This window comes from Callorhinus ursinus, unplaced genomic scaffold, assembly GCF_003265705.2.
Source record: "Callorhinus ursinus isolate GAN/ISIS: 27379988/994484 unplaced genomic scaffold, GSC_fseal_2.0 scaffold4, whole genome shotgun sequence".
In the NCBI taxonomy this organism is placed as follows: domain Eukaryota; kingdom Metazoa; phylum Chordata; class Mammalia; order Carnivora; family Otariidae; genus Callorhinus; species Callorhinus ursinus.
The window spans coordinates 133,454,549-133,478,279 of record NW_027397066.1 but is presented as its reverse complement, the minus strand read 5'-3'; the positions used below and the strand labels follow the sequence as shown (position 1 = coordinate 133,478,279).

The 23,731-nt window shown below is 37.2% G+C and overlaps 1 protein-coding gene and 1 long non-coding RNA gene across 4 annotated transcripts in view; one reads left to right on the top strand and one right to left on the bottom strand.

Moving 5' to 3' along the window:
* Positions 1–959: 959 nt before the first annotated feature.
* On the top strand, positions 960–17,509 carry LOC141372665 (uncharacterized). Of its 2 annotated transcripts, none has more exons than XR_012378066.1 (6): positions 960–1,185; positions 8,971–9,087; positions 10,064–10,316; positions 11,203–11,365; positions 13,695–13,768; positions 17,041–17,509. It is a non-coding gene; the product is annotated as an uncharacterized lncRNA (long non-coding RNA). The 2 variants fall into 2 exon arrangements; XR_012378065.1 differs by having other exon boundaries at positions 10,064–10,400.
* Positions 8,960–23,731, bottom strand: part of TMEM144 (transmembrane protein 144) — a 74,501-nt gene continuing 59,729 nt past the window's right edge. The window contains exon 14 of one of the 2 annotated variants that reach the window (XR_012378059.1): positions 8,960–9,065. The gene's annotated coding sequence lies outside the window, so the exon portion shown is untranslated. Of the gene's footprint in view, positions 9,066–13,837; positions 14,198–23,731 lie in introns of those variants that run through there. The other variant, XR_012378060.1, reaches the window with a different exon arrangement.

The window sequence follows — 23,731 nt, the reverse complement described above, 5'->3', positions numbered from 1 at the left end:
AATAAGGAGTATTACCACAATACATATTACCATTTTATAAATTTGTATCTATCTCTATATTATCTACCTGTCTTTCTATCTAGAGATCTATGATAAGCTTTTAATTTCTGTATTTATTCATATTGTGCATTTCTGGATCAAGGTAGATTATTATTACTAGAGCAATAACTGCACTAGTTCTTGCTCTTTCTGTAGCAATGTGAGGGGGACTACATGGGCAAACCAGCATGTGCAAAGGGATTTTTAGGTCATTACAGGAAAGGAACCTCAAAATTGGGAACCTAGGAGCTTATACAGGAGGAGTATAGTCTCTGGAGAGACAAAGAGAAACCCCATCTCCCTAATGTAAACAAATTCCATTTGGGAAAAAAAGGAAAGGTCTCTGGGTTCTTGCCTATGGAAATCTAAATAAATGTCCCCAGAGGGGAGATAAGCAATTCAGAGTTTATACTCCAGGGTTTTATATTTATAAGTGTCCAAATGAAAATTTGGTTTTTTTTTTCCCCAGAGAATCGAAAAATGTTAGGCTAGGTGTTTAGAAATTTCCCTCGCTTACAAGTAGCCTCAAAGGTTGCCCACGTAGGGAGAACAATGTCTAGCCCCTTTTCGTAATGAGTATCTCTAGTGACTGCATGAGGAAAGACTTCATATTTATGTAGGTGTGAACGGTTTCCTCTGCTGATGCCCATTTGTTCCGTTCCACTAAGGTCACCTATTTGCCACCCATCCCTAATGTGGTTACTTCAAACTGTTCAGATTTGGACCTACTTAGTCTGTCCTCTGCAGCTCGGCTAAATGTAGTCTGTCCACGGCCTGGGGCATTTGCCCTTTAAATACCTGCTGTGGTAGGCTGAAACCTACTCAGTCAGGAGCTCTCCCAGCTCCTCTCAAAGGTCTCGCTTCTTTTTTTGAGGCTTATTCCCCTCTTGATCGATTAGTGGTCTTCTGTTCACAGAGTTTCTTGCCTGTAGAGTAGCCATTGGGTTAGTTAGTTAATTAGTTAATGAATACACGGAAGGCTAGAAGAAGAAACTGTTCTCACTGAGAAGACTGAAGGGGGTAAGAGGCATGGTTTGTGTGTGGGAGCCGCCGACCGAGGAGGTCAAGCAGCTGTACAAGTGGGTAGAAATGGTGCGGGAGACCATTATTTGCCACCGCCACAGAGGAGGTCTCCAGAGGAAAACGGTAAGTACTTTTTACCTGCGATTTTGAAATTTTAAAAATGCCTTTCTCGGGGCTCAGTCGTTAAGCGTCTGCCTTCGGCTCAGGTCATGATCCCAGAGTCCTGGGATCGAGCCCCGCATCGGGCTCCCTGCTCGGCGGGAAGCCTGTTTCTCCCTCTCCCACTCCCCCTGCTTGTGTTCCCTTTCTCGCTGTCTCTCTCTCTGTCAAATAAATAAAAATCTTTAAAAAAAAAATAAAAATGCCTTTCTCTTTGTGCCTCTTTTCCATACCCCATTTTGTTTTTCTCTGTTTAACATAAGTAGCGAAGGGGAAGAAACAAAGTATTAAACAAATACTATGAATATAACTGCTCTTGAGTTTTTTCCTGCTCTTTCTCTACAACTCCTTTGAAAATACTCTTCTCCACGTTCCTAAACCTGCCATCAGTGAAACTACAGGTATCCTCACCTTTTTGAAAGTTCATGTTTCCCCACTTCACTTTTATAAAAGACCTGTATGACTAAGCTGTTTTTGGCAACTAAAAGAAATCCAAGGGGATTTTAACTTTTACAAAAAAAAAAAAAAAAAAAAAAGACAGAAAGCAAAAACAGCGTTCGGGGTGCATTTTGCACCAGCTATAGAGGAGCAGCAGGTGCTTGGATCAGCAAGAGCGCCCCGCCAAGCTTCTTGCTCAGGAACTACACTTAGCATCTCAGCCTCAAGCTGCCAGAGCCCTGAATCATGTCTGTGAGCATCTGTGCTTTATCTCAATTTTATTTTGTGCATTTGTTAGTACGATGTGTTCTAAGGTATCAGAAAAGTCTAAGAACGGTTATTTTTTGGGTCCGGGAGTGCTCAAACATTTTTCATATAAATTAAGAGTGATTTCTTATTCACTTTATGCCATTTTAGTTTATGGAAGTTTTCATCGGAATGCTCTATTTTCGGATGGTAGGAAAGATCAGCATTTTATTTTATTTTTTAATTTAGTTTAAAATTTTTAAAGATTTTATTTATTTATTAGAGAGAGGGAGAGAGACAGAGAACACTAGAGAGAGTAAGCACAAGTTGGAGGGAATGGCAGAGGGAGAGGGAGAAACAGGATTCCCCCTACTCAGCGTGGTGCTCCATCCCAGGACCCCAGGATCATGACCTTAGCCGAAGGCAGACCCTTAATCCACTGAGCCACCCAGGCTCCCCAGAGAGACTTGCGTTTTAATATGCTCTTAACACTGAGGAGGTTTGTCTTATAGGCTGATTGAGTAGCAGCTACGAAAGCAGTTTGGGTAGTTTTAGTTTTAACTAACATCATTTGAGAGATTATAATGAGACTGTAGACAAATGAGATGCAGACAAAATCTGACTTTATTTCTTTGACATAGAGTATGGTTATAAATAAAGATAAACTCACGGATGAGGAAAAATTAAAAAAAAAAACTAGCATTTATCAAATACTTACTAAATACCAGGTAGTATGAGTTAGGTATTTTAGCTAATGCTTGACCATGAACTGAGGAATGCACAAAAAACTGTGAAATAAGATTGCCTTTTGAGAGTTTATCTATAAAATCAGAAAAATTGCCCTAAAAAAGAAAGAAGAGCTCTAGGCCTAGAAGACTCCATTATAAAATATCTGAAGTTTAAAATGCCTTTCTTCACGTATTGTATCAATCAAAAGGGAAGCTGATTAGTAATGGAGACTTAGGGGCGCCTGAGTGGCTCAGTTGGTTAAGTGTCTGCCTTCAGCTCAGGTCATGATCCAGGGAAGCTGCTCAGGAGGGAGCCTGCTTCTCCCTCTCCTGCTCCCCCCAGCTTGTGTTCATGCTCTCTGTCAAATAAATAAATAAAAATCTTAAAAAAAAAAAAAAAACGTAGTGGAGACTTAAGAGAAAAACAAAAAGTAGAGGCCAATTTTGAGAATGTCCATCTATGAATGAATCAGGAGCCCTCTGGACTGGAATAGTATGACAACATGACAAATACAGCTGTAAGGGAAGAAAGAATTTTCCTAGACCCTTTTAGGTTCTGTGTCTAAACCTGCTCATTAAACTGACAAAAGACAGACTAGTAGGAGAAAAGCATACACATTTTATTTGATGTTAATATTTGTACATGTACACAGAGCTTTCATATGTAAGAAAGGAAGACTCAAAGAAGCAGATGGACCTGAGAGGTTATATACCATTTTAACAAAGAGCAATATCTTGTGGCGATGTGACACGACAAAGGGAAAAGGTGTGTGTGCTAGGGTGGTACACTGTGGGAAAGTGCCGGGCAAGTATAGGGGGAGACTAATGGAAGGTAAGGGTTACTTTGGTAGGTTTGTTTGTAAAGATGATGAGAATTGATAAGAATATCCTCTTCTGGGAGAGGAAATATTTTTCACAGGAAACGTAGGCCCCACTTTTTAGGTAGAAAGGGATCAGAGAGCCTTTTCTGCATCTGCTTTTCTTCAATTGCCTTAGGTCAAAATAATATACCCAAATGGCATTTTGGGGGGGGTATATTCAATCCCTTTCATAGACATATGGTGGAGAAAGATACGCCAGTTATGTTGTATGCCCAAGTCAAATAACCCACTTTCCTCATCTGATTCTTCACTCAGCAAGAAACTTTCTGTTCAGTTGGCTTTCTGTGTAGCGCACTTGCAGGGACAGGATGCCACAGAAGGGTCACATGGCAGAGGCTCTCATTAAAACTAATATACAACAGTGTATACTTGTTTCTTCTTTGTTGATAGGTTAACTCTGAACTGCTGAGGCCAGTCTGTCTAAGGTCCCTATGACTGTTAGTTTCTGCACTTTCAGGACTTTCAGGACTTCCAGAATGCAACTGTTGTAGGATCACTGAGACCAGTGCCATTTGTGGACACCTACAAGGTGAAGCAGCTCACGAGCATTGACCTGATGACACCCTCTTTCTAGTATTTCATTCCTTCTTTGAACTTCAGTAGGGATGATTTTCCCCATTTTACAAATGAAGAAGAGACTGAAGCTCAAAAGCTATAACATGCTAAAATTTACCAGATAATAAGCAGCAAGACTGGAGTTTAACGAGGTCTATAAAGTATCATAGCCTATTCTTATCAGTCATTACATCGTGTACCCTTTCATAAGCAGTACTGAGGTATCTAGAAGCAATAGTCAGGTAAGTCACTACAAATTATTATTCCATGTTCAACTTTGTCATACATGATTGTTGACCTTTGATGTAGTATAAGGAAAGCTCAGTTGCTATGTATTATGAAACAAACAAATAAAAGTAAATATCCATCAGAGAAAATAGAATATATAAAAATCCTAAACAATATAAACACAAGTGCATGATTTCATGTCTTAATCCTGTTTAACTTATGCAGCAAAGATACTCAGAATAACTATTAATTTGGCTGCTACTTACATTTATATTTTCTAAGATAATGTTGTAAGCAAAGCCTTTCTCTTAAGTATACTTGATTAGAGCAATGAGAACCATAGTAATGAGCACTTAATGTTCTAGCACGTTAGTTTACATGGTAATGCTTTCATTTGCCTTATTTCCCTTGTTCCTCCAAATAACCAAGTGTCAGGCAGGGCTGATATTTAAAATTTTTATTTTATGTTGTGAAAACTGAGTTTCAGATTGTCAGAAATGGTTCTCAGACCCTTTAAAAAGTCCTGAATGTGGAATCTGGCACAAGGCAGTCAGAAAAAAAAAAATGATTTGGAGTTCTGACAGGTACATTATGTTTCTTCTCTTGTGACTTTGACATGCATCTGACACTACTTCATCCTCGCTGTTGTTGCTGTTTGCTTTGTCCCTTGCAACCTGGTTAAACATGTTTGGAGTTGGGTCTTTTTCTGAATTCATCTTGGTTTTAATGACTGCTGATATCACCTAGTGTTCCAGGCTCCCAGTTTAAGCATTCATCCTCTGCCTCTTGGTGTCACAAATCTCGGGAACTTTGCCATTCCCACTTCTGTGCTCTTCAGCAGTCTCGCGAATAGTGGGTCTTCATAATCAATAAAGAAACCAAGACTTGGAGAAGTTAACTAAATTATCTAGTACCACATTAAATTATCCAGGTGGCAGGATTGGGATTTTTAACTTTTACCTCTCTGCTATCAAGCTGTATGTTCTTCCTATTAGCTATTACTGAAAATTATAGTTATGTTCATAGTCTTGAACATGACTATCTGCACGATGCTTTGCATTAATTCTAATACAAATTCTAATATAAAATTCTAATACAAAGCTCTGCTTCCAGAGTTCAAGCAAAACCTCAACTGTAACTTGTCCACATTTAAGAGACTAGTAGGGTTTAGTACCTTGTTGAAGCAACATTCTAAGTCCAAGTCGTCCAAGGATCATTTGCATTTGCATTAGTTGTCCCCTCATCAGCTAGCTGTTCCATCGAGTAGAAGTTGGAACATCATCACAGCATGCACTATTTTAGAGCTCTGCTTAGCACAGTTGTTTGCATAGGCTTACGACATAGGCAGCCTGGCTCCTGAAGGAATATGTGTGATCACAGCAAAGTAAGCTGTTTGCAAATCAATTATATTAATTTCCTCTGACACTGTAATCATTTTTTTCAAATCTTTGAATTTTTTAAAAAAAAATTTAAAGATTTTTAAAAAATTTACTTATTTGACAAGAGAGTGAGCACAAGCAGGGGGAGCTGCAGAGGCAGGGGGAGAAGCTGACTCCCCGCTGAGCAGGGACCCCGACGCGGGACTTGATCCCGGGACTCCAGGATCATGACCTGAGCCAAAGGCAGATGCTCTCACGACTGAGCCACCCAAGTGCCCGAAATCTTTTAAATTTTTAAAATGTTGCTGATACCGCTTTTGGAATTATATATTAAAGAAAGGTAGACCTCTCTTCAAATCATTTTTCCACTCACAGAAGTTTAATCTCCATTCAAAAACTTTGATTCTCTTTGTGATTGGCTTCCTGTTGAGCCAGTTGAAGGTAGATTAATTTTGTGCTTTGGAAAACGACAAATTAAAAAATCCGTTGATACATTATTCTAATCATTAAACACACATTTCACATGAGAAAGGACATAACTTTAATAAAACAATCCCCTGAGAGCAAAGCTTTTAAATGATTAACAAATACAACCTTCATAAATCTTGTACAGCAGAATTCCTGAGCAGGACAAATAGCCAAAGCACGGCTTCTATTTGGCTCACCCAGCAGAAGTTAAACAAGGCCATTCTTTGGCCCAAATGTGAAGTCTTTTAGATTTGTTTTCTGTGAAGGCGAATACTTAACATGATTTGAGAGCTAGTTAGATTCATGTATGGGTTGACTGCCTTTCTTGTAGTGAGTTTTTTCATTCACAAACAATTCTTGTTTTTTAGCCAGGGATTTGATTGTGAGCCTATTAATGCTAAGTTGTGAAAGAAAAGGTTTACCTCTTGTTAGAGGCATTTCTGGCAAGAGCATACCTGATTTCATTAAGTACAATACATACTATGTTCCCCTGTTGATTATATACCAGCAGGCGATATTAGTGAGTGGATGGACTAAAAGCATGGCTTCTGGAGCCAGACTAGCTGGGCTTGAACCCTAGCTCTGGCACTTATTAGCTCTGTGTTCCTAGGCAAGCTGACCTCTTTGTGACTCAGTTGTTTAACCTGTAAAATGGAGGAAAAGTTGATAGCTATATTATAGGCTTATTGTGAGGATACATGTTAATATGTGAAAGCATCTGGGACACAGACTGCTACATGGGAAATATGGTAAGCTGAATATGCAAGGGTAGCATGGCCACTTTAACTGAAAAACCCACGGGCACATGCACCCCAATGTTTATAGCAGAATTATCAATTATGAAAAGAGCCCAAATGTCCATTGACTGATGAATGGATAAAGAAGAGGTGGTATATATATACAATGGATTATTACTCACCCATCAAAAAGAATGAAATCTTGCCACTTGCAACAACCTGGATGGAACTAGAGAGTTTAATGCTAAGTGAAATAAGGTAGTCAGAAAGACAAATATCATACCATTTCACTCATAGGTGGAATTTAAAAAACAAAACTGATGAACATAGGGGAAGGGAAGGAAAAATAAAATAAGATACAAACAGGAAGGGAGACCAACCACTCTTAACCATAGAGAACAAACTGAGAGCTGCTGGAGGGGAGGTGGGTGGGGGATGGGCTGGAAGGGTGATGGGCATTACAGAGGGCACCTGATGGGATGAGCACTGGGTGTTGTGTGTGGGTGATGAATCACTGAATCACTCCTGAAACCCATGCTGCACTATATGTTAACTAACTTGAATTTAAATAATAAAAAAGAAAACCCTACAGAAATGCATTGAGTATATAACTATATATAGTGAGCTTGCCTCACACTATGCACTTTGTCCCTTGATCTTGTTTTTTTTCCCTCTTGCTTATGGACTTAGTAGGTCAAGTATGAAGCCTAAGCTGACCCATTCCCTGAGATGGGTAAATTGTTTAGAGCTGTGATGTCAAATATGATAATCATTAACCACACGTGGCTATTAAAATTTATATTAATTGAAATAAAATAAAATAGAAAAATTCAGTCCCTTAATCACACTAACCACATTTCAAGGGCTCAATAGTCACCTGTGGCTAGTGGCTACCATACTGGACGGTGAGGATACAGAACATTTCTAACTTTGCAGAAAGTTCTACTGGATAGTGCTGATAGAATTTGGTGGTGTGTTATCTTTCTTGTTCCATTCTAACATGTAGCTAATATAAATAGCTTCTAACTTACAAATGAGATGTATTCTGAAAGTTCATTTGCAAGTTGATAGGGACTTTGAATAAAACTCTCTGTGGACCAATTACATTAAGATTACAGAAACAGAAAGCATACGAAGAGACAAATGGCTAACAAACATAAGAAAATGTTCAAGTTTATTAGAAATGGAAATTGCAACAATGAGCCTAGTTTTGATCATTTGACTGGGAAGATTAAAATAATTGTCAGGTATAATGCTGGTAAGTGTGCAGTGAGGCAAATGCATGTGGGTATATATTTTTGATAGAACTTATCTTTAAAACAATTTGGCAATACATATTAAAAGTCTTAAAATTGTTTATACTCTTTGTCCCTGTAATTCGCCTTCCCAAACTTTCATATAAGAAAATAGAGATGCTTACAAGATTCAGTACAAAGGTGCTCACAATAGTATTAATTCTAGTAATAATTGGAAACAACCAGTTGGGAGAGGGTTAGCTCAGTTATGACTTTGACATATCGGAAAACTGTATATTCATTGAAATGTTTTTGTAGCATATTTGACAATGTAGGAAATATTTTTGTAGAAATAAATGAGAAGATTATATTTAATACTGTATAGTATGATCAAATAACTAAAATATCCTCGGGAAGCTCTTGAAAATTAACTAAAATATCAACAGTAGTTAATCTAAGTTTTATGGGATGGTGTGTGATTTTTTTATACTCTCTATTTTTGAGTTGTCTACAGTGTACATGTGTCCCTTCTTTCAGTAAAAAAATGAAAGAGTACCTCAAAACTATTTAGGGTAAAATATTGGTAGGGAATCTAATAGTACTATAAATACAACTAATCAAATGAAAACAGTCAATAACCATTGGACACATCATCTGTACTTTGCCCTGTGTGAGATGCTTAGGTTAAAAAATAGAACTGAACAATGAATAAAATAATGGAGCATGAATAATTAATCTGATTAGGGTTTTTCATGTGAGATATAGACATATCCTGTTAGGTTATGCTGTGGAAACAAATGCACCCCAAATCATAATTACTTACAAAAAAGATTTATTTCTGTTCATGTGACAAGTCCCTTTTAGGCTGGCTGTAGCTGTGATCCATGCCTTCTTCGCTTTGGGGCCCGAGGCTGAAGAAGGAGCCCCACATGGAACATTGCTGATCTTTCTGGCATAGGAAACAAGAGAAGGTGAAAGCATTAATAGCCTTAAAGCTTCTGCTCTGACAGAGCTTCCCTCCAATTACATTTCATTGGCCAATGCAGGTCACATGGCTAAACTTCATGCCAGTAGAGTAGGAAGTAGAATATTTCTACAGGAGAGGCCAGAAGTGGAAGTGATGGGATACTCTGATGTTATCACATTCAGCCTCATTCACCCAGATGTGGGGATTTAAATTCTATAGATAAGGCTCAGGAAGCCATACTTTTAACAGTGCTCTTTAAAATTTTGATGAGTCCAATGAGGGGACCCATGTCTGGGAGTAAATACATTAGAATATACAAAAATTTATTATTACAATCTATGGCAATCATGGGATAAAAGTAGAGTGATTATAGGTCCTGACTTGCTAAGGCTTACTAGTTGGCCCAATGTAAGTATCAAAAATTCCCCATTTTATTCTCCAAAGTATCCCAATTTATGTGATTAAATAATATGGCCACCCTAAGAATAGGTCATTCTTCCCTGAAATAGGGAGGATATCTACAGCTTCTCCTTCTTCCTTTCACATTTGCTTAGCTCAGTATTTTCGTTATTTCCCTAGGCCAAGCATATGAACAATATCTCTTTGGGTCCAATGGATGGTATTTCAGAGAAACTCTAGCCATGATATCCCCTTACAGTTTACTGACACATTACTCTTACGAATCTTCAGAGATAGCTTACATTTCCTCAAAAAGACAGTTGTCTTTGTCCTTCTAATTATTGTGGTCAATTGTATTACTGAGAAAATAATTGCTGCCTCTCTCTACTGAACCACTTTCTACCGGGCATTTCTCTACTCAGCTGTCTCTGCTGAATGAATATACTTTTTTGCCCTGTTGATATCAGGGTTGGCCAGGACACTGACCAGGGAAAGGTGAGTGTGAGTGGAAATAATGGTGTCACTTCGGAAGTTTTAAGCACCATCACATGGTTCTGCTTTCTCCCTTTTCTCTCTTCCAGGAGAACAGAAGGTTTCAGATAGAAGCTGCTGCTTAAGCCTTGGTCCTGGAAGGAAGATGATGTGGAACCCCAGAGCTCAAAGCAAGACAAAGACCCTGCCGAGTGAACCACTGTGGTTCTGGGATAGTTTGGAGAGGCAGCATGACTTAGTCTAAACAGAATGATACAGTTTTCAGAGCTTTCCATTTTTTTCTATTCCAGCTCTCTCTCATGGTCAGTCTCTAATGCCATGAAGCTACATGAAGAGCCACTGGTATGTTGGCTTAGCGGATGCTGCAGCATTTGATATAGTGATAATGATACCAAAATGTCTTGCCTCCTATCTTTTGGGCCAGAGGTACTACTGTTATAAAAGCTGAGCTGTAGTGGGTACATGCTATTTTTGTTTGATGTGCCTCTTCCCTCCTTCATGAGGTGGTCTTTTTCTCTCTTCGTTCATGTTCTGTTGGGAGTGCCACTCACAGATTCCTCCCTCCTCACATGGGAATTAACAGTCCACCCATTCATGGTATCACATTCCCCCAGTCTAGTGATTGCTCCAAGGGTAAGCGTGGGGCTGACGTTCTCTTTTGGGACTCTATAGTTTCTAGCTGACGTAGAAGGTGCTTTTCTTAAGAGATGTTGGAGCTAGAATGGTAGGTAGCTGGAACTGCTTGTGAAGTCTCACTACCATGTGGAGATAGCCTTTATAAGAATAAGGAAAATAAAAGTAAGCAAGGATATGTAGGGCTGAAAGAGAGTCATAGAAAACTTAGGGAAGCAGAGGGAGACAGGAACAAGATGGGAGGAGGGAGAGAGACAGAGGACCCTCCAATTCTGAACTGAGTCATGCCTGAATACCATTATATTTATTCTCTCCCTATTTATATAAATGGATAAATTTCTATTTATCTCAAGCTGGTTTGTGTTGGGCTTTTTCCCTTGAAATCAAGAGAGACTTAACTAACACATAAGCTGTGCTAGGTGAAGCCATGCAGAAGTTATCCTGTGGCTTCTACCCAGATCCTTTATTAGAAAGACTGAGAAATAGAGTGAGGATAGCCACAGGGAGAGCTGGAAATGCATCTGGGGGGCCTCTTCTTTGCCGCAGAAGAGCAAGGAAAAGTGCACAGGTGTCCTCTTTATTTTGTCTGATCTAGACTCTTAATCCAGAGAAGTAGGCTGCTGAAAGAAGTTGGAGGAACCAGAGATTAATAATCAGATGAACGGCTATGAGCTACACGCTTTCTTTTTGAGCCACGCCCATCTGTTGCTGGGGGCGTCTTCTTCCTCTAAACAGGAAACAACAGAAGATGAAAGGAGGTAACTCACTGGGACGGGAACACAGTAGACCTAAAAAATTCTGAAAGTAATTGCTGGAATTAAAGCTATAATTTACCAGCCCCAGCCCCTTCCCTACAATATTCTCAAGCAAATTGCATGTCTAAATATAACAGCCTCATTAAAACCATGATATTTAAAAAGGTCTAACACATGACCTTTCCTTAGATAGTACAAAACAGCAGGAAAAAAGTGTGGGAAGTAAATGACAAATGAAAAATACAGATAAGTAAAATGATTTCTCCAGTATGCAAGAGAATTAGGTAATTCTTGGTTTCTAAATGTCATTTCCCAGTAAGAGGAATGAATCTCTTTGAAGAAAGGATTGATAATGGTTTGGATGGGAGAAGTACAAGGTGAGTTAATGTACCGGAAAGCTAAGAAGTACACATTGAGGGGCCCTCCCCACCGGCCAACTTTGAGGAACTGAAGTATTAAGAACAATGACATTTACAATAGATTTTGATACGTTGAACAACAACAACAAGTTCCTAAGTCCATAGAAAAAGAGGGAAGGGAAGAAGCAGGAAAAGTTTATTTTCACAGAAGAATACTGGGTAAAAAATATACAATTAATGATAGAATTACAAAATCACCTTTTTGCAGTCACTGATATAATTTATTCAGCAGGGGTCATCACTGGGTGCTATAGCCCATGGGTAAAAGTTAGTAGGGGAACAGGATATTTACAAACTCTCAAAGTTTTTTTTTTTAATAATATATAAGTCTGGTAGGAAACACCTTAATAAAATTATCAAACTCAGCATCTCTCTTGATATGATATAATGGGAAGTCAACCACATTAACTATTGTATTCTGACAAAAACATCTAAACTGCAGTTATTCACAAGGAAATGATCAGACAAATCAAGATTATAGACTATTTTATAAGACAACAGGCCTAGATTCTTCAATAAAAAAGTCAATATCATTAAAGATAAAAACAGCTAGGACAGGGGACAGGTATAAATAAAAAGGCAGTGAAGAGACATGATGACTAAATTCAATGTGTAAGTCTTGAATGGATCTGGATCAAAAAAGTGATAAGAAGCTATAAAGGACATTATTTTAACAACCAGAGTAATTTAAATATAGACTAAGTGTCAGATAGCTATTGCTCTGTAACAAATTAAAATTCAGTGGCTTAAATATTGTTTCTCAGGGTTCTGTGGATGGGTTGGGAGGTTCTTCTGTTGATATTGTTAGCACTCGCTCATGCAGCTGGAGGGAACCACTGGATGGCTAGAATCCTCTCTTCATAGGCTCTTTTATTTTCTAGAGGGCCAGACCAGCATCCTTGGGGGCACCAGCGGCCTTCCATGAGGTTGGGCCCTGGTCAGCATACGCATATCTAGTCTCTGCTTGCAGTGGGTTCTTTTGTTGATGCCTCAGAGGTTTGCAGTGGCCATCAATGTAACAATCAACCACAGATGTCATTAGATAACAGTTTTGGATCACTGTTAAGCTTTTCTGCTGTGTTAATAATATTGTGATCATGAAGCACAATATTCTAGTCTTCAACAATAAAGGCTGAAGTCGTTAAAATAATGTGACATGATTTGTTTCATGATTGGTGGAATTTACTTTTCAGGAACTCTAGGGAGGGAGGGCAGGAGAGAGGGAGGAGAGAGAGACAGAGAGACAATAAGAGAGAGGGAGAGCAGGTAAAGGGAGCAAAATGTTAACAATTATTAGAGTTAGATGAGGGGTATACAGGTGTTTCTATTACTGTTCTTTCAAATTTTCAAACCTGGGTTTGTTGCACAAATTTTCAGTATGTTTGATACTTTGCAAAGTAAGTCTTGGTAGAGTTCGAAAGAAGCCTGGCAAGCTTGTGAAGAGCAAGCCCACACCTTTTCCACCTCTCAGATCCTTGATTCAGGGGGCCTGGGATCTGTCTGTGTGACAGGACTGAGCTGACTCTATTAGACTCTGGTGCACACTGGTTACATGTAGCACACCAGAAAAGTGAAGAGGGGCCCGTGCACTGTATAATTACAAGGACAGAGGGTCAGAAAATAAAAAGAAGGGGAAAGGGAAGTTATGAAAAATGAAAATAACATAAAATAAGATGGAAGAAATGAAACCAAACAGTGTTTATAAGAATAACAATAAATAGGATAAACTAGTTGCTTAGATAAAAAGACTATATTGGATCCAAAAGTGAAGCTCAGCTATAAGCTGCTCACAAGCAACTCATCTAAAGTTAGGTCAAAGAGTGCATTCGAAAGGCACAGTGGAACTTTATAAAGATAAACTTTACCTTCTGTAACAAAAAGCTAACTGGAATAAATTTTTCTTCTTTTTTAAGGTTTTAAAAAGCTTTATTTTTAATGCAGCATCATTATGACAGATTTTCAAATACCAACTGGAATATTTTAAAAGGTAAGTCATCCTCCTAACTTTGATTCCAAGATTGCAGTTTCCCCACCCTGAGACCACAAATATTACACTACCTCCATACTCTCTTAAATACAATTGATATGAGTCCATGTATGTGGGATATATATTATTCTGCTGTTAATGAAAATATTACCATTCTCAGCAAACAGTCCTGAACTCTATCACTTTACAACGTATTTTAGAAGCCATTGCATGTATAGCCACTTCCTTTTTTTTGATGATTGCATAAAATACCATCCCTGATTCATTTAGCTTCCTTCTGATGGGCATTGGAGTTGTTTAATACTTTTTGCCAACATGGAAAGGACTGCTGTGATTGTCTTTGTGCCTCTGAGTGAGATTACTTGCAGCAAACAGTGGAATAAATTTTTCTGAACTAAGTAGTATAACATCAGGGTTCAAGAAGCAAACCTACAAGAAATAGAAAAGGAAATGAACAGAAAAACAATCCTTTCAGGAAACATGAACTGACAGATTAAATTTTAAAAATAACTATTTGGTTTAAAGGATGTGAAAAAGACAATAAATAAGGTTGATTTGATTTGTGTATGCAGAATTTAAACACCTGAGAACAGTCATGGCATCTTATTTTCAAGCTTCCATTAAGCATTTATAGAAATTGATCCTATCTTAGTGCACAAAAGCTGCTTCAATGAATTTTAATAACTAGAAAGAATATGGGTTACATTGCTTTTATGAAGAATAAAAATTATAATAAAAATTTAAAAGCTTTAACCACTTGGAAATTCTAAAAATTTATTTATTTATTTGAGAGAGAGAGAGAGAGAGAGCGCATAGGGGAAGAGCAGACGGGGAGGGAGAGACAGAATCTCAAGCAAACTCCCTGCTGAGCGCGGAGCCAGATTCAGGGCTCCATCTCACCTGAGATCATGACCTGAGCCGCAATCAAGAGTCAGACGCTTAATTGACTGAGCCACCCACGTGCCCCTAACCACCTGGAAATTTTAAGATGCTATCTTAATTATTCTTGTGTAAAACAGAATATTTTAACTGATAGTGCAGAATAGCTAGAAAATGAAAATATAAACTAGTATATCAAAATTTAGGTGACTTGTCTAAAGCTATATTCATAGAAAAAATAATAGATGTAAGTACTTATACTTTACTATAAGAGATAGAATAAAATATTGAATTAAAAACCTAAGTCAGATTAAAAATAAAGAGGATTAAAATAATTAAAACAGAAATATAAAAGACAAATAATAGAATTGATAAATAGAACCAAGAACTGTTTTTTCTCCCCAAAACTGGCATTTTAAACCAATAATAATAAAATATAAAGCCATGCAGTAACACAACCAAAATACTAAAAAAATTGAAAGATGTCAATCGTCCCTGAATTAAATTTACAGATTTAGATGGTATCCAATCAAAATACCAATAGATGGGGGCCCCCTGGGTGGCTCAGTTGGTTAAGTGACCAACTCTTGATTTCAGCTCAGGTCATGAGCTCAAGGTTGTGAGATCAAGCCCCATGTGGGGCTTCATGCTGGGCATGGAGCCTATTAAGATTCTCTCCCCCTCTGCCCCTCCCCCCCTAAAAAAAACCCAAACAAAAAACTAAAAAGAAAAACAAACCAACAGATGTATTGTTGCTGCTGTTTGTTTGCATGGAACATGACAGACTTATTCTAAATTTATCTTGAAATACAAACATATAAGAATAGCCAGAAATAACTTGAAAGGGAAGAGGAGTAACAGTGAGTAAGCTATCCCGTTTTAAGATGTACTATTAAGACATAGTAGGGGCACCTGGGTGGCTCAGTTGTTAAGTATCTGCCTTCAGTTCAGGTCATGATCCCAGGGTCCTGGAGTCAAGGCCCTCATGGGGTTCCCTGCTCTGCAGGGAGCCTGCTTCTCCCTCTCCCACTCCCCCTGCTTGTGTTCCCTCTCTCGCTGTGTCTCTCTCTGTCAGATAAATAAATAAAATCTTAAAAAAAAAAGACATTGTAAGTACAACTCTTGGTCCTAGCACAAAAAATGATTACATGATACAGAGATTGACTCAAGTACCTATAGGAATTTAGCATACATTAAAAACACTTCAGAACATCAAAGAAAAGCAGATTTATTCAACAAATGGTGCTGAGAAAACTTATGAGGTTTTTGGAAAAATAACATCGGTAAATCTTCACCCCTTGCTCTAAAATTAACTCCAGATGAATTAACACTTTAAATATAAGACATGAAAATAAAAGTGTTAGGAAAAAATCACAGAGATATATAAGAATTATTTTGATACTGTGACCAAAATTTGTTAAAAGGGAACACTTGATATGTTTTACCTTGTAAGAATTAAATGTATGGGTGGTAATCATCAACAAAAGCAAAATGAAAAATAAACTAGGAAAAGTATTTGCCAAAAAGTACACCACAAAGAGATTCATTCCCTTAATATATAAAAGGATCCTACAAATTATCATTTTAAGTTCCCAAACTTCCTAGAAAAGATTGTCAAGAGATAGGAACAAGAAGAAAGGTCACAAGAAAGGCAATACAAGTTGATAATACGTAGAAAGAATTGATCAATTCTGCTCACAAACTAATACACACCTAGACATTTAGATGTTTAGATGCCATTTTTAATCAAATCACATTGGTAAATAATGAAGAAACTGATAAAAATCATTTTGGCAATATATAGAGAAATCTGTTAGCAGAGTTAAAATACAATTACAACTTTTGCAGAGTATTATGGCAATATCTATCAAATTTTAAAATGTGTATCTATCTTGTGATACAATAATTCTACTAGAAATATGCCTTATAAACATATACACAGAAATGCACAAAATATACATGCAAAGATATTAATGGCAGCATTTATTTTTTTAGTAACAAATGTGAGAAATAATCTCTAAGACTGTGTGCATGTGCCTCTGTGTGTGTGTGTGTGTGTGTGTGTGTGAAAGAAAGAAACCGAGAGACTGGGAGAGAATGAGAGAATGATGAATCAAGGTACTATTTAATTTTCAGTTTTATACTTTTGTTTTTTTCATTGTTTTAAAATAAACTCATTTTATTGGTAAACCAATTTAAACAAAATCTATGTCCATTTCAGCGAGAATGCAGGTGGGCATCATAAGTTATGTTAAAAAAACAACAAATTCTTGTTCTATAAAGAAATTTCTTTTAGTGTAGTTTAAACTCCAGCCAATATGAGTAACAGTTTATGTTGATGTGCTTCTCTCCCTCTTTCCCTTCCTTTCTCTCTCTGTCTTTCTCTTCCACAGCTAAACTGCCTAAGAATGGGCCAAAAGAAAAGCCCTGTTGGATTCTGATACTTTTCTGAAAAGTTCGCCTGAATGAATAGGAAGTCAAACAGCTGGTGCTACAGGATCCAGTAAAACCACACAAAAGCTGAGGGAAATTATGTTGTCTTCCTTTGATTTATGATTTTGAAACATCTTTTCAGGAGGAGAAATCAATCCCACAAAGCACTGAAGTTCAGAAATAATCAGGCATTTTGAATTTTTGCAAAAGCCACAGAAAAGAGATCCACATTTACATAAAATGGCGCAGCATGTAGAGAAAGCCCGGTTTCTGCAGAAAATCCCTCCTACAGGAAAGCATTCAATTCCAAGTTGACTTCCAATTGCTCCCCCACCCCCCACATAAAATGCACAAAAAAATCTCTCGGAATATATTGTGAGATTTAGATTTTTATATATTCTCTTACCATGTATTTAAGAAATCTGTCACATTCCCATATTAAAGTTGATAGTTTTTTTTTTAAAGATTTTATTTATTTATTTGACAGAGAGAGACACAGTGAGAGAGGGAACATAAGCAGGGGGAGTGGGAGAGGGAGAAGCAGGCCCCCTGCAGAGCAGGGAGCCCGCCCGATGTGGGACTCGATCCCAGGACCCCGAGATCATGACCTGAGCCGAAGGCAGTCGCTTAACCGACTGAGCCACCCAGGCGCCCAAAGTTGATGGTTTTATTACCAAGACAACACATATATGTGATTTTGAATTTCAGAACTGAGGTCCTCAATAAGAAGCATCACAATTAAGATGGTACAAGTGAAGAGACAGGATTCAAAATGACTTTTGTTGTGTAAATGAAGAGAAATGAAGAAGGTTCTGGAAAATATCTCAGCTTATGATTTGAGTATTTTAGACATGTCCAACTTTCCTATCTCCATGGAATTTGCTTCTTGGTAATTTTCCACTAGGCATTTCAGAGCTGAAACAAACAGGATCGTTTGGTACCCTACTTTACCTCAGACATCTACCTTAGTAAAACATCATTCTGTACCCAGGAAATAGGAACTGAGGACACACTTTCCTTTAGCCAGTCCATCCGGTGATGTTAAGAAGCCGTAAGAATCCATATTCAGAACCCATCCAATTACAGCAAATGATTACTTAATAGCCTATTGGGAAAACATTTCCGCCTCTGGGTTGCCAAAAGGTCTTCAAAAATAGCAGGGCAAATAGTCCCAGGTCTTTGTGACCTAAAATGTCTAATGAAGCTGAAGAAGAATTATTAGAGCATCTTAGAGAAACCTGAAGCCATTCAGCCTAATGATTTAGTAAATGTCTCTGTCACTAGGTCAGAGAATAATGTGGCTGCTAGCTCAGTATTTATTCAGCCACATTCACCACTGCGGGTAGCACTGGCTTTGAGAATTTTCCTATGCCCTGAATGTTCTCAGGCAACACACTCTTCTGTTTACATAACTCTAAAATATGGATTTATTTTATGATGCGTTCCACTTCTAGGAAATTAAATGATGAAGACTAAATACTAAAGTCAAAAAGTAATAAAAACCCAAGACTGAAAAACAGTCACACTGAGAATTCAACTGAGATATATGGGGTATGAGATAGAAAATAGTTTTCTTTCCTAGTTCAGATTTTAAAAAATCCATAAATGGCAAAGTACAGTCATTTCAGAGGAGAGATGTGGGGGGAGGGGGGAGGAAAGAGAAAGGCAGCCCAAACTTAAAAAAAAAGTAAACATTTTTTTTAAACATAAAGACTATCACAATTAAACCTGCACTGTCCTCTGGTGGTCAAAATTGAAAATGTATTTTTACAGATGAATTAAATGAATGATTATTTAATACGCATTAATAACTAAAGGTGAGGCAACCAGATGCTTCACTTCGAGTGAATATTTCGTTTTAACCAACTCACTTGACTATGACATTTCTCCTAATTATTAAAGTTGAATGGCTCCTCTTTGGAGAGGTCGTAATTGTTCTAAACTTTTCAACTATAATGCAGGGGCTATAAGTAGTAAGTTGTGTTGGATGACACCGCTTATATACTTGGGATTTAGGTTTTCATGTATGTTACAATTTATGTAGAAATAATAGGAAAGAATATTTTTCTAGATTTCTTAGGCTACTTCCTTTTAGGGAAATAGGCTATGACTTATTTAATGCCTTATTTTATCATGCACATTAAAATGAAAATTTTAGGAACACAGACATATACATGATTGTCAAAGAATATCAGGATATAGAATCTTAACCCAGCAACCAAACCTAGTGCTTTTTGTTTACTGTATATAAACATTAGACATATCTTAGAGTATTGATCCTTAAGCAAAACAAACAAATAAACATGTATACTTCATTACAGCTTTAAGAAATACAAGATTTTTAATTCTGAGATCACTTGGAATATTAATTTTTTTTATCTAGAGAAAATTAAAGCCTGTATTTTCTTGGCTGTTTAGTTTTAACATCATCTTGGATAATTTCTTATGAGAGCCAACAAAATCTTTTACTAATATATTCCTTGAGTCTCACAAAAAACCAATCCTTAAAACGTATAAATATTTTATTTGGCTCCTCTTTTTACTCTAATCATAAGACATGTTTTTAACTAAGGAAGATATGACAGAAACTATGTTTTACTTTTGTTCTTTCTGATCGAGGATTTAAAATGGTTTCCTGTTAAACTTTGTAAATTTTATTTACTGTATTAACTGGATGCTAGCTCTTATTAAAAGAAGTTACAGTGAAATTATAAATGGTCTTGAATTTTAGTATCTTAATTTTTTATAAGATAAAAAAATAAACTTCTTTCAATATAAAACCTAAATATGTGATAGAAGATAATTTTAGCACCAAACAAGGCCTTAGGGATTTAGCTTATTTTAATTCATTCAATAAACATTCATTGTGTACTTTAAAAAAAAAATATTGTGTTGGCTCCCTAAATCAGTGAGGTGAAACTACAAAGATAAATCAGAAATGTATCTTGAGATTAAGATGCTTGTAGCTTTGGGGAGAGACAAGAAGGGTTTAAGGAAAGTGAGACTGTAAAGAAGGTGAAGACATGCATTGTATCAAAGAAATGACCTGGAGTGTACTTAAGCTGAAATAAAAGCTCCTTTTGAGGAGATGGGCAGATGGTAAACTAGAAAGAGGAGCATTATTTATTTATTTATTTATTTATTTATTTATTTATTTTTTAAAATTTTATTTATTTATTTGACACAGAGAAAGAGAGAGAGATCACAAGCAGAGGGAGTGGCAGAAGGAGAGGGAGAAGCAGGCTCTCAGCTGAGCAGGGAGCCCGATGTGGGGCTCCATCCTAGGACCCTGGGATCATGACCTGAATGGAAGGCAGACTGAGCCACCCAGGGGCCCCGCATTTTTTTTTTAAATATGGAATGCATGCAAATCCAGAAGAAAACATTATATTTTAATAGATCAAAGGATTGTGGTACAAAATGTCAATTCATCTAGGAGAAAACTTCAACAGAAAAATGTTAAAACAAGTAATAAAGGAAAGGCAAATAAGTAAATGACAGGCTATTTTTAGTCTACTGGATATTAACTTTAAAAAATGTTTTTAATTTTTATTAGGGAAAATTTCAAAATACACAAATGTTCAAATGATAACATAATACCACCCATCAACCACTTCCTGCAACTATCAATGAAGTCCAACTTTGTTATTAAAAGCCCCACCCACCTAACCCCACCCCTGTAGCATTTTGTAACAAATCCCAGACCTCATTTGATTTCATTCATAAGTAATTCTGTTTGAATTTCTAAAAAAGGACACTTTAAAAAAGTAACCAAAATACCATTATCAAACCTAAACATACTTCGAGATAACTAATTTGGACAGTTTTCAAATTTTCAATTGCTTTATTATTGAAATAAGGATTGAAATAAGGTCCAGATATTGCTTTTGGTTCACATGACTATGAAGTTGTTTTAAATCTATAGACCCTGGGGCACGTGGGTGGCTCAGTTGGTTAAGCGACTGCCTTCGGCTTGGGTCATGATCCCGGAGTCCCTGGATCGAGTCCCACATCTGGGCTCCCTGATCAGCAGGGAGTTTGCTTCTCCCTCTGACCCTTCGCCCTCTCATGTGCTCTCTCTCTCTCTCATTCTCCCTCTCTCAAATAAATAAATAAATAAAATCTTAAAATATAATAAATCTATAGACCCTTCTCTCTCTCTCTGAATGTACACCTCCACACATGTGTATATATAAGCAGCTAAATATATATTATATAGATGTACAGAAATACATATGTACACACATGTGCACATGCACACACACACGTGCATTTGTTAAAGGAATCAAGTCATCATTTGTCCCGTACAGTTTCCCACACTTGGTATTTTGCTGATTTGATTCCTGTGGTGTCATTAACATCTTCCTCCTTTCCCTATTTTGTGTATATTGGTAATTACAATTAGGATTGAGACTCTGCTAGGTGGTTTTGGAGAGGGTTTAAGGATGTGGGGCTTTGTTCTGGATTGGATGCTCTCAGGAAGTGGGTAATTCTATGACTGAGTGTCTTCATAAATCTTATCTAGGAGGGGGGAAGACGAGAGAGAAGTCATAGATGTCATTAGCATCTCATCCAGAAGGAGAATTTTGTGGCTCAGACAGTATTTATGTTTTGTCTATGTTCAGACATGATTGCTTTTCTCTTGATCCATCTTGGTCACAGGGTGGCCTTGTCTGATGGTGATGTTCTGTGAAGTTGCTTCCATTCAACAGAACCCCAAGGCCTGAGAGTACTGGGCCAGTCAGTTCCTGAATATCAATCAGGGCCTCTTTTCTCAATGTTCACTCACCTCCACCCAGCAGTTTATTTCCTCAGTATATGTCTAAAAGAAATGCATGCATATATCCAGAGAAAGTCTAGTGCAGGAGTGTTCGTAGTCTATGAACAGAAGAGTGGATAAACAAATTGTGGCATATTCATAAAATGCGATGGAATACTACTCATTAACAGAGACAAACTATTGACATACAACAAAACATCTGAGTCTCAAAAACATTATGCGGAGGGAAAAGAACCAGACACTAAGGAAACATATTTTATGGTTCCATTATATATATTGTAAGGGCAAGCAAAATTTATAATGGTGGAAGAACAGTGACTGCCTAAAATGATGTGCGCGGGGTGTGGGGTGGTGTAGAAGGTGTAGGCCTGGAGAATTGACCACAAAGAGTCATGAGGGAAATTTCTTGGGTGATAGAAGCAAGGCTTTATAACTTGATTTGTGTCATGGCAGGTCAAATGTTTAACTGTAAAAATTTATCAGAGTGAGCATTTATTGTATATACATTGTGCCTCAATAAAGTAAATGTCATATTCAATTACAATTTTTCTATTTGTTGGGCTATTATTGTCTCTTCAATGCTTCTTATCCATGTTCTATCAACATGCAAATTTCATAAATTGCCTTAATGAAACTAATCCTCAAAGATCCCCCAAAACCTCTTTGTCTTACTATATCATATTTTGAACCAAATATAAACACTGTTTTTGAACATAGTCTTAACATGTTTTTACACTCAAAATTTATGGCATTTTATACATAATAAAACATTTTATGTATTTTTAAAATTTATCATGAATGAATTGACCACCAATCTCATAATGCTGGGTCCATTCAAGTAAGTGAGAAGTTAGTCTTTTTTTTTTTTACCTTACTTTGTCTTTCAAGAGCTTTATGTCGTGTTTCAATTGAGAAATACATTATGTATATGGAGAGAATATATTGAGTTTCCTTCTTCAGACTGCGTAGTTTTTTAAAAAGTTCTAACCATATTTTTTTAGGTTCCTTACTTCCCCGCCTCCAAAGCCTTTGCTCAATATAAGCAAGTGAAATTCTAATTACTGTCAGACCAGGTATAATCCAGAGGAAAACTTCCCAAGAATTCCACGTTCTTTTGTGTGTTTATAATAAACATGTTTTTACTATAGTCTCAGACACATTATAAGACAATCTTCACAGAATAGTAATACCAAGCAGTGTACTTAAGGGTTTAAACTCAAATCCTTTTTATGGTTAAAGAGCTAATTACACAAAATGGCTTACCATACATGTGATGGTTAATTTTATGTGTCAACTTGATGGGGACACAGGGTGCCCAGGTGTTGGTTAAACATTATTCCTGGTGTGTGTATGAGAGTGTTTCTGGAAGAGATTAACATTTGAATTGGTAGATTAAGTAAAACAAATTGCCCTCAGAGGCCTCATCCAATTCATTAAAGGCTGAATAAAAGGGAATGCACTGTCAGCCTGAATGTCTTTGAGCTGGAATGGGGGTTTTCTCCTGCCTCTGGAGGACCTGGACTCAGAGTAGAATTTAGTGTATTGGCTATCCTGGTTCTCAGGCCTTCTGATGCAGACAGCAGTTTCCACCATCAGTGCTTCTCCTTCTCAGGTGTTTGACGTGGACTGTAACTCTATCATGAGCTCTCCCAGGGCTCCAGATTGCCAACCTGCAGATCTTGAGATTTCTCAACCTCCATAATCATGTGAGTCAAGTGTATAAAGGTTACTCTAGTATCAGTGTAAACAAGTGATGAGTAAGTCACAACACACATATTAAAATTCTCTATTCAATTTTATTTTTCACTTCCTCAGGATGCTTAAAAAGATAGGAGTTAAACTTTGGTCCAGAGAGACAGTTTGTCTTCAAC